At 40.9% G+C, this 12122-nt stretch overlaps 1 long non-coding RNA gene across 4 annotated transcripts; it reads left to right on the top strand.

Moving 5' to 3' along the window:
• The first annotated feature begins 81 nt into the window (after window positions 1-81).
• On the top strand, window positions 82-5609 carry LOC133382246 (uncharacterized). 4 transcript variants are annotated; one of them, XR_009761870.1, is made up of 4 exons: window positions 82-171; window positions 3451-3644; window positions 3967-4101; window positions 5307-5609. It is a non-coding gene; the product is annotated as an uncharacterized LOC133382246 (long non-coding RNA). The 4 variants fall into 4 exon arrangements; XR_009761872.1 differs by lacking the exon at window positions 82-171 and adding an exon at window positions 2743-2879 and having other exon boundaries at window positions 3455-3644; XR_009761871.1 differs by lacking the exon at window positions 82-171 and adding an exon at window positions 2743-2879.
• The last annotated feature ends 6513 nt before the right edge of the window (window positions 5610-12122 follow it).

Genomic DNA, 12122 nt, shown 5'->3' with positions numbered 1-12122 from the left:
TGTACCTGCAACAGCTAGGTAATGATGGGGAAAGCTTCACCTGTTGAAATCCCCCCTTCTCTGAAGGCAAAGAAGCTCTGCCACTGATGTCAGTATCAAAACCCCAGCTGATCTGAATAGTTGCGGGACATCTGCTACACAGTGAATTCAGTTCTTGACCATTTGAAAATAGTACGTTACTTGTGCCTTCCTTTTTATTTTCAATTCAGATATTTCTAGTTATGCTTTCTTTGAGCAGAAAGAATTATTTGTTTTTATTATTCTACCCTGAACAATTGGAAGGAAGGAGCAATATAAATTGTGCAAATAAGTAAATAAATACTAAAGCAGCATTTATTTGGGCTTGCCGACATTTCTTTCCTTCTTTATGGGTTGTAAAAGTCTCTTCTTACTGGGTGGCATTTGTGTTGGGAGTACAAATGACAGCAACATTTTGAATGTATCTAGTTTCTGTGTTGGGGGCTCTTTCCTCTGTATGTGAGAACATTCCAAAGAGTCTTTAACATATATATGTGGATAAATCTCCTGCTTGCTCCTTAAAACATTTTACCATGTACCCAACATAAAACAGTTATTACAGGGAAATGGTAAAGCCACTGAGATTAACGCATCCTCTCAATCACACCAACTATTTTTATAATACCTAATTTAGCAAATGAACTGTGAAAAGCCGTAGCCACAAAACAAACTGCTAAAATGCACAAGGCCTGTTTCTGCACTTAATACCACCTGTCTGTAATTTAGATTTGCTATGTCACTTTCACTATGTTGCTAAGAAAATAATCAGCACAACTGTAGAATTACTTCTACTGGCATTTCACTACTCAGTCCAATGCATGTTTACACAGAAATATGTCCCACTGCATTCAGTATGGCTTACTTTCAAGCAAGTGTGCATAGGATTGCAGTCTGTTGGTTTGGTCACACTTGGTTTAGGGCCAACTACAGTACTGTACAGTCCCTGAATTATGGAGAAATTGCCATCAGTCTCCACTAATACGTACATGAGTAAGGCATGCATATACCAGGGCTATTCTTGCATAAACACTCTTAAAAGAAGGAACATTTCAGCAGATATTCATTGCTTGTGCAAAAACGTTGGGATCACAGTTATTCTGTTGAAAACCAATTTCTTTCCCATACGGAGCCTTGATGCCCCATCTTTTATGGGGGAGTGCCTTATTTTAAAAGACTGCCATGTTCTAGAACTTCAGAGGCCCAAGGAATATAAGTGCATGTTCCTTATTCTGAATCAGAATAAACCAAGGCTAGGAGACAATCAATCTGGCTACCATGGGATTTGGCTATCTTGTTCAATGTTCTAGTATGACCAGAAACCAACATTTTATATAATATTAAGGCTAAACAAACTGACATCAGTCCTGGCCCTCACTTCTTTGTTTCTTATCAGAGACTTTTTTATTAATAAAAAAGGAAGAGAATCTTTTTGCTGTTTTCCTTTCTCAACCAATTTTCTGCAGTCTTCTTGAGTGCTCTGCTTTCGTATGAAGTGGGTTATAAATGTAAAATCCATGATATGTTTAGGTAGCATGTCAAAAATCAGTACTATATACTTTGTAGAAAAAGTAATGATAACTAAATGTGGATTCTAATACTTAAAATTAACTTTTCCAACCTCAGATGCTCAGTACCAAACAGCCAATTGCCTAACCAGGTATAGCATCCAGGCCTTGCCACTCCATGTAGCCTTATCTTACCCATGTTTACTTGGAAGTAAATTCCACCAGTTTCAGAGTAATTTACACTCCTGTAAATAAAACTTGCATCTAATGAAGTGGACTCTAAATGTATTAATCTTTACAGAGAACTCCTGGGAGAAAGGGTGGGATATAAATATAATAAATAAATAAATAAATAGGGTGCTATGAGGCTGCTAGTTGTTCTTGTACTATAACTTAGGCCCCATCTGCACTATACCTTTAAAGCAGTATAATTACTGTTTAATTAAAGTAGTATGGCTTCTCTCAATGAATTCTGGGTAGTTTGTGAAGGGTGCTGATAGTTGTTAGGAGATCCCTATTCATCACAGAGCTACAAATTTCGGAGTGATTTAACAATTCAAACCCTCTTCCCAGTGAACTCTGACGATTGTAGCTCTGTGAGGGGAATAGAGGTCTCCTAACAACTCTCAGCACCCTTCACAAACTACACTTCCCAGGATTCTTTGGGGAAAGCCATGGCTATTTAATGTAGTATGATACTATTTTAAATATATAGTGCAGATGGCGCATAACTAACATGGCTACTCCTCTGAAAGTTGTTCCCATGAAAGAGTTGCATTGTTCCTGCTGCACTTCACTCTTGTTTTCTGGTGCTATAGATACCATTGTTCCTTTGCAACACTGTTGAGACAATAGGGACCAAAAGGCATAGCCTACCATCACTCCTCTTCTGAGGAAGAAAAGAAAATGTAGACAAAACACCACTGGAATGGTTGGCTACTCCAGTGGTGAAGATCCTCTGGCCCATAGGACTAATTAAGCCTGCCAAGCCTCTCAATTTGGCTTACAAATTGTTTTGGGCTAACCACACCCACCTGTCAATCCTCTGATGTTGTAAGTCATCAAGCATGGGAAAAGTAAAGCTGTGGCTGCAAAAGGACAATCAGCAACACATTCTAAAGCTGCAGATGCAGCTTAACTTTGATGCTGTTTGAGCTTTGCACCCTTTTCTGTCATACTGCTTTTGGCAGGGATCAGACCCACTCAGCAGTGATCAGCAACTTCTGGTTGCTTCCAAGTGAATCTGATTCTTGCCTAAAGCAGCAATAGGGGGATGCTTCTGTAATACAAGGGGAAATCCAGTGTCATTTTGACAGGCAAAGCATGTCTGAAGTTAGGGAAGGAATTAAAAGGGAGGTGTGTTTTAATTTTTTTAGTGTGGGTTTTCTGAAAGTACTTCCAGTATGATTTTCTCAGCCGTTCCTCTCTGAGATTCCCTAGCATATCTGTACAAGGATAAGTGTTTCTGCAAGACTGTATTTCCCTGCAGTTTAAGAACAAAGGATTACAGTTTTAAAAAATCTTAAAATGGAATCGAGTGTTTCCTTGTACTGAAATGCTCTCTATTGTAGTTCAGATTAGCCAGGCAGGAATCTTTAAAAAGCTGCAGTAATTTTAAAATAAACGTGCTGATATTAGAGAAAAATCCCATTCTGTGGAATATCATTTTTTAAAATAGCTCGTATCTCTTGGGGCAGTGATAAGGGCCATTAAAAGCTGAGGTCCCTTTGTTTGCTTGGTTTCCCTCATTAAAAGCTTCCTCTGCTAGGGTGTGATGGGTTAACTTTTGTTCTATGAGGGGCTAGGAGGGGATTGAAGGATTATAGGGAAACTTTTGTGAGTTTTAGGTGGATGAAATGGTTGCTTTTAGGAACTTTTGCATGTATTTATTATTATTTATTTAATTAATTGTTTTTCAACACCACAGTGAGGAGGAGAATGGTATCACCCAGTACTTATCAGAAAGCAGAAAAGTGGTGCACCTGGAACATAACACAAAGTAATGAGCCTTTGGGAGTGATGGGGATGAGTGGTCCAAGGAAGAGTCTTCAGGCTCAAGGCTCCCTTGTCCATGGCCCAGAACTTGACACCTTGGACCTCTATACTGATACCTCTATGCTGGTACTTAGTTCTTCAGTCATTTCTCATGTACGGTACTGGAATCTTTGTTTAAAAAATGTTTCCCCTTAACTCTAGATAGGTTTGCCATATCTGCTTTTATAGAGAACATAAGAAAAAAACTTTACCTGATAAATGTCAGTGTATCAGGCTGTTGTTAAAGGTACAGGAGTAAAGCTAAAGAAAAGGTGGCCTCCTTATTCGCCTGATGACTTTAAAAAAATTGTGCCTGGTAACCCTGCAAATCTGTTAGGTTTCTGCAGGCTAATTCATTTCTTAAAGAGCTATGCTTAACTAGGACATCCCATGGTATGTTTTTCTCTAGGTTTCTCTATGTAAATATGTGAAAATGACCAACAGAGTTTTGACCATCCACGGCGTTGTGTTGCAAATAGTGAACAAGCACCTTGCTGTTTAGTTTGAATAGCACCATCATCTCAATTCTGAAACAGCACAAAAGGTAGAGGGAAATGAAATTTCATTCAATTTCCTATGCATGTAAATGATACCTAATCATATTGTTGTTTATGGTAATGCATTTAGAATCAGCCTGATAGTTCTGAAGTAATTTATATGTTTTGTTTGTTTTTAAAAAACTAATGAAACATACTGCCCAACCAGAGAAACCTGCTTCTGCACTCAGTGAATATCAACCCAGACCTGTTAGAGATTAATTCAGCATAATGTGTTGCAAGGAATGCTAACATACTGCTAAAACTGGGCTGATTCACAGAGAGATTAAATTAGGGTTGCCAGGTTCTTGGTCTGAGACTGATCCTGTATCTTTAGGAGAAGAGAAAGTCAGCCAAGTGCAGGTGTTCTTGCAACTCTGTAATGGGAAAAACCACAAGGTGGAATTCTCCCTCCCCCCTCCAGAACTTTTAAAGATACAGAAGACCTCTTGGTTGCCAGACACGGCCTCCAAGAGGTCTTCTGTATCTTTAAAAGTTGGGGAGGGGGAGAGAGAATTCTACCTTGTGGTTTTTCCCATTACAGAGTTGCAAGAACACCTGCACTTGGCTGACCTCTTCTCCTAAAGATACAGGATCAGTCACAGGCCATGGACCTGGCAACCCTAGATTAAATACTGGACTTTAAATATTTGCCCACAGCAGAAGTTAAAGGTAACCATGGTTAATGCAAAAGTACAAACATTATGATAAAACATATGATTGTTGGATTTACAGAAGGGGCAGGGCCTGCCACCACCACAGCAATTCCTCCTCCTTGTGTTATTTTTAGGCTATAATCTGAAAAAAGAGAGAAGCAGAATGGGCTTTTTAAAGTTGGTTAGTCCCAGTTCTCATCAAAGGGGTAAACCTGTGTCTTAGCTGTACCACTGCAGACTGCTGGAGAGGTATTACATACCAGAATGCACCTCCATGCAAAATAAAGCTATAGATTACTTTAGTATTTTAAAACCATTTTTAATTCTGATATTTGGTACTAGCATGGTTGCCTCAATGCTGCCAGAGTTCAGGAAAATTAAGTAAAATCCCCTTGTCTTGGGCAATCTCTCCCAGAAGGGTGCTGTAATGGCCTACACTAGATTCTTCATTGTGTCCCTTTATTATTATTATTATTATTATTATTATTACAGGCCAGGAAGCCTTACGGATTTGGTAGTTGTCCTCTAGACTGATTTACACTATCTTTCTCTTTCAGGTTTCTGTCCTGTATTTATAAATATGGGGAGTTCTGGATAACAGTTTAGTGGTTCCAACTGTCAGAGAAGGAATTATGCAGTGATTTGTGGTGGCTCTCTGGTGATATAATGAGATAAAGCTACAGTATATCTCTTGGTCTCTTTCTTGCTCCTGATTACAAACACTGGGAGTTAGCACACATCCTATCAGCTGACAGCTGCACATTTAAAATATAGCAGTGAAGATTTATCTTGAATCTGATTGGTTCCTTCCAAACCTTTTTTTAAAATTGTGTTTGTTTATTTTCAGGTTACAATAAAACATAACAAAGAACAATATGTGAGATACTAAATCATCAGCACATTATCACGGTTTCAGCTAGACACCCATTTTCAATAGTAATACAAGGCTTATTTGCTTTGTATTCTTCATTTGTTCATCAAGAGTCCCCCTGATGGGTTTATCTCATTGCATCCCTCCATAAAAGTCTGTGTATTGATGGTGGTTACAAGTCATGTTTTTTCTGACCCATTTCCCCCCCCCCTTTCCTAGTTTTTTTTCCAGGCCTTCACATCTCTAGGGCAGGGTACTATCCTATTCCCAATGCAATTAATCATCTACATTAAGCTGTATGGAGCAGTCATTAGGAGATTTGTGGTAAGGTATCATCAGTACACTGATCATATCCAGCTGTATTTCTGTGTTACATATGAACTGGAAGATGTCGTGCAAACCCTGGACTATACCTGAGTTCAGTGGTGGATGAGGGCAAAAAATCTGAGTGTGAATCCTGACAAGATGGAGGCACTGTGGATGAATGGTTTCCAAGTCTGGATAATTGATTAATTGTCTGCTTTGGACAGGGTCGTACTTCCCCTGAAGGAGCAGGTTCAATGGCAGGAACATCAGACTTGCTTTGCCATTGCAGCAGCACTGAACTCTTGTCACCTTGTCCCTCTCAGTAAATGGCAGCAACCCCAGCATTGGGAAGCCAGGTAAGCAGCACAGCCCCACCTCACCCCACTACTGCAATATACACTTTCCTGGGAGTAAGCCCCACTTGAAAGCTGTGGGCCTTCTGAGAGACATGTATTGGCTTACACTATCAATTAATATTAATGTATACCACCACAAGGAAACAGAACATGGTGCAAGAGGAAAATGGAGCAAACCCTGGAAAGACAGACAAAACCCAGTGATGTCAATGAATGGTTTCTAAGTTTGAGCCTAGTCTTAGGTTTGCCTATCTATACCCATTGGTACATTTTTGAACTGGTTGCTTTATTCCTACACTTTCTCATCTCAACCTAGCTGAGGGTGGACACATAAGACCCACATATTGTTCTTTAGGAACACCACTGAGACACATTTACTGGCTGAAAACTGCAAACGCTTTAACCTCAAAGCCTGATGTTTTACTGTTCCACCTGAGGTACCAAAATGACTAAGAAGGGAATAAGACCAGTACACAGCCTTTTCTACTAAAAGTCTGGACTAAAGGCCATTTCACAAATGATTTAAGTACTTCTTAAGGTATGAGGAGTCTAATTACCACACCTGTTATACTTGAACAATCAGTGTTAGCAGGACATGGAATGCATGACTCGCCCATATAGTTATGTAGGTTCTCCAGACAATTATTTACTTCAGTTCTCCAGCACTGTAACTAGGGTCTTACCTCCAGTATCCAGTGTTTCATATGTGTTGGAAGGATGTAAAAATATGGCAGTTATAGAATGATCTGTTCCTTAATAGCTCCTCCTGGCTACTGGTAGAAATTTTGCACAGTTAAAAAATTAGGACACTCTTTTCCAACCAATCATAAATGGTTAGGTAGATATTCTTTGCTGTTCTCTGTTAGGGTCATCTAGCCACAGATGGAAAACCACAAGTCTTCAAGAAGCTAGGTTCAACCCCTGCTTCTAAACTGAGCCATTATGTTGTTTATTTCTTTAGAAAACGTTGAAAATGGAAATGGCCTGCCTTCAAGTTGATTCTGACTTATGGTGACCCTATGAATAGCGTTTTCATGGTAAGCATTATTCAGAGAGGGTTTACCATTGCCTTCCTCTGAGGCTGAGAGGCAGTGACTGGCCCAAGGTCACCCAGTGAGTTTCATGGCTGTGTAGGGATTTTGAACCGTGGTCTCCCAGGTCGTAGTTCAACACCTTAACTAACCACTACACTACACTGGCTCTCTCTAGAAAACTTTAAGTACTGCTTAATCTTAAAGCCTCTAAGAAGTTCTGAAAACCCTAGTATTTTTGTGGGAGGTTATGGAACACCTACCCACCCAAGATGCAAGTAGCTTTATTGGCTGCTTTCCTTGCCCCCCCCCCATTGTCATTGCTTACTGCCATTTCTTGTCCTTGTGTAGACTTATATTTCTGCTAGCAACAGTCCTCAGCCTTTTCAAACCAGGGCATCCTTAGCCCAAACATGCATTTGGGGACACACTTTTTAATTTTACCCTACATATTTGTAGGGTGGTAGTGTTGTTGCTGCAAGTTGGTTTAGTTCAGGCTACGACCCGCCAGTAGGTCTATCAACTGAAGATCAATATACTAGCAAACTTTATTGTCCAAAGAACCTATCTGAGTTGTCCCTGCCTGTTCCTAGCTTGCTTCCTGACACTGCAAATATTTTCTTCGCTCCTTAGTCCTGCTAGTCCTCCTACTATCTCCTTATCTTTCCATACTTGCTTTACACGTCTTCGCTGACTTTTGGAGAATAGACCTTAGCTTGGCCACTCTGACCTACAATCTGTCTTCTTCCTTGGACGGAAAAGCATCCAATCAGCTAAGTGAAAGAAAAAAAGGCCTAACCCTGCAGAGATCCAGATTCAGAGCCACCCTGACCATGCAAGTGTGCACAAGGCATCTCCATGATTCAAGCCTTCAGAATATGAACATGAATAGGGAGGAGAGGAATTGTGTATACTAGGGATGGGTAGCCTGAGGGCCACGTTCCATCACAGGTAACTTCCAGGGACCACAGGCCAGTGGTGGATGGGGCTAGAGGCAAAAGTGAGCAGAGAACAGCCATGCAAAAGTTGGAGGATTACACAAACAAACATCTCTCTCCATCCAGGCAAGGCAAGAGGCATTAGCACAATCCAAGGACACATGCCAACAAGACTAAAGCACTCAAGGAGTGTGCAGAGCAGGACTAGTGAGAGGGATGGCTAAGGGAGAGGGGTGCAGCCCATGGAGAATCCCAAGGGCCAAATACAGAGGCCTGGGATCCAGACTTGAGGTTTCCTATTCTTGGTGTTTAATGTCCCTGCCTTGATCTACGTATTTTCAGCTGGAAGGCAGAACAGAACCTACTATAAGGCTCTCTCCACAACTGGTAACACTGCTTCTTAAGGACAGTCATTGACAAAGAAGACAAGCTAAATGCATATAATTGTATAGGTGTGAAGCTCTCTTCCAACCATCAGCTGGACTGGAGAAGGGTGTGGCAGGGCTTGTGCCTAAATCCCACTACTCCTTCTACTTTTGTGGAGTGAAATTTCTTTCTTTCTTTCTTAAACTCATCTGAAAGGGACTCATTTATCATCCTCTTTTTAGCCCAGTGATCCGGTCAGCCTTCACTACATCCTCATGAGTGTGATTTCAATGTTGGGCATCATTGAACTTTTATCTGAAAACCCTGCACAGTGGATAACCATTCCCTGGCCACCATTTTGTGTGGTCCACCTGCCTCTGACACACTGAGGAAAAGAGGCCATCAGAAATGGCCATTAGGACCCTTTAACTTTGTAATGTTAAGGAAGATTTTTGCAAGTTGAAAAGAACCCTCACTTTTGTTTTTAAGGCCTCCAAGAATTGATGTGACCCATGGCTTTTCCTAATTTAGTTGCAGTGTGACTGGCCAGTTAAGCTGCATATGAAAAGATTCGTTATTCTCTTCGAGAGAGGAGATGTCACCTTGAGTGATGGAAAGCCTTTGCATTGGGAGCCATAATATTCACTTCATACAATTGCCAACCCCATGTGGAAATGCAGGAAATGAATGGTGTAAAAATAAATACATTCTTCTGTCTCTGTTCTTAAAAAAAGGCACCCATCATGAGTGGGTCATTGGCATCAAGGAACAAATATCAAATGAATATAACAGGATACTTGCTGACAGCAGAAATTAATCTTCTGGCATTTCTTTAGTTAAACTGTGGATTGTTAATCACGTATTATAGTTATCTTCCCCACAACAAAGGGCCCATTTTAATGGGTGTGAATATAAGAGAAGAAGCAGTGGTCACTGTACATTCAGCCTGTCTGCCTGCCTAACCTTCTTATGTAAATAGTGGCAATAGTCCCCTATGCTCATTTGCAAATATCACAGATATCCTGAGGGAATATTCCTGGAGTCACTTCCCCTGATATTATAAACCTTTAATGTAATATATGCCCACTCTTGCTCACATGGGTAAGATGAAAATTAAGGTTCCACCTTTGGTTTAACCCTGAACAGTAACATAACCTAGACTATATTTTATAAAAATCATCCATGTGTTGGTCTGAACAATTAACCTGGGATAACATTCATTAGGGTAGGCTTGGTTGTGTAACATGACACAACCATTCCAGCCCAGGAAAGTGGCTGTGATGCTGGGTCTATTCCTGATCCCATAGGGGTCCTGTTATCTCCACTTGATCAATATGGTTACAGACTTAGTTTGTATCCCTTTCAAGTTATAGTTCCGTTACTGACAACCAGTCACTTTGAAGTCAGTGGCACAATTTTTTCCTACCTTCTCTGAAGCTTGAAGCCACAAACACTTAGGATGTACTTGGGCTGATTGTTCCTGGAAATGACAACAGGACACTGGAATCCAAAGTGTGGAAAAGTGCATGCAATGGTACTGTGGTGAGGGGAAGAGCTAGTCATTGTAAATTGGACTATCTGCCTTGCAAAGGGAGCTTGTGAAGAACCCATCATTGTTACTGTTAAGACAGCTGACTGAAGACAGCTCAGTTGTTTTATACTAAAATACATTCATTTAGGCTGCAATCCAATACACACTTACCTGGGAGTAAGTCCCATTGAACTCAATGGAGCTTACTTCTGAGTAGACACGTACTGGATTGCAGCCTTAGTAAGTAGCTGTGTCTGTTCTTACTGAAAGCCCGAGAACACGTCTGGCTCCCTTTTACAATACAAAGAATGGTAATATTTATTTTTCCATTGAGATATATCTGATTTTTGCATGGCTGGAATGTACTGTACAAAGGTAAATGTCACATCCATAGCTCCACCCACTTTTGCCACTGGCCCCACCTGCCTCAGCTATGCAGCCCTTAGGAGGTTGCTCGGGAGGAAATGTGACCCTCTGACTGAAAAGGGTTCCTCACTGTTGCACTAGCCATTACCATGTAGGAGGGAAGGAAAAGAATCATGGGGCTCAGTGTCTCTTCTATTGTTTAATTCCACTCTTAATTACTAAACAATAACAGAGGGTCCCAAGGTACATGAGGCCACCATCTTGCTGAAGCGAAGCAGGTCTGAACCTGGTTTGTACCTCCATAGGCCACCACCTGGCAACCGCATGTGCACCACCTTTGGTTCCATGACAGAAGAAAGATGGGACAGACATAAAGAAATAAAAAGGAATTTTAGAAAAGAGGGTTGTCATATCTCTTCTGGGGAGGGCTGTGTGTTCTGGTCTACTTGCCTGTGTACTCTCCTGCCTTTGATATGAGGAACTGGAGCTAAAGGACTCCAAGTCTAAAGCTGTGGAGTACAGAGGCCAAAAAGAAAGGAAAAGGAGGAAAAGAAAAGAGCAAATCTCTGTTAAGTAATGACTATAGATAGAAAGGGGAAATAGACAAGCAGAACTCAGTCACACCTGGGGTGTGCAGTAGTAGATGGTACATCACCTCCAAGCTGGAGCAAAAACTTCCTCCTGGTATGACATACAAATGTTTTCTCATACACTTGGGAGGAAATTCGTTAGGGAATGCTAACCCCATCTGGAGAAAGAATGGTTCACTGGAAAATCATTATTAAATAAAAGTTGCTTTGCTAGGGGAAGGCTTTTGCTATACAGTAAATGAAAGCCAGTGTGTGGTGTAGTGGGTAAGGTGTTGCTATGACCTAGGAGACCAGGGTTCGAATCCCCACACAGCTATGAAGCTCACTGGGTGACCGTGGGCAAGTCACTGCCTCTTAGCCTCAGAGGAAGGCAATGGTAAACCCACTCTGAATACTGTTTACCATGAAAACCCTGTTCCTAGGGTCACCATAAGTTGGAATCGACGTGAAGGCAGTCCATTTCCATTCATACAGTAAATATTACTTTAAAATTAAAGCTGCCATTTCTCCCAGATTCAGTGGGTGATGGGGAGAATCATGCACATTTTGAATGCTTGTATATTTGCCTTCATAGTTGCCCACTGGCTAACACTGAAGGCAAAGAGGGGGAAGGGGGTGTGGAACCATCCAAGAGGCAGAAAAACAAGCTGGTTAAATACTAAGTTAGGTGACAACCTTTCACTGGATTAACATTTTAGGAATATACACCAAACATTATATACAATATACTGGAACCAGTAATGGATGGGACCCATTGGTTATTCTTCTTTGGAGCTGTGACGCTCAGACATACCTTAATATAAATGGAATCTGAGAGCCCAAAGGGAGGTTTTTAGAACTAGACAGGTTAGAGCAACTGGTTGCTCCTTGACATAGGTCATCTAGCAAATATCTAACATGGTGAATGGCTAATAAACCTGGTAGAAAAATAGCCTGTAAAAGCAGAAAAGTAATCAGCTGAACCCAGGATAAGATTTGGAATACACATTTCAGCAAGAAGCCAGTTTGGCTGAAGCCA

Source organism: Rhineura floridana, chromosome 3 (genome assembly GCF_030035675.1).
Source record: "Rhineura floridana isolate rRhiFlo1 chromosome 3, rRhiFlo1.hap2, whole genome shotgun sequence".
Lineage (NCBI taxonomy): Eukaryota > Metazoa > Chordata > Lepidosauria > Squamata > Rhineuridae > Rhineura > Rhineura floridana.
This window is presented reverse-complemented; position numbering and strand designations above follow the sequence as displayed.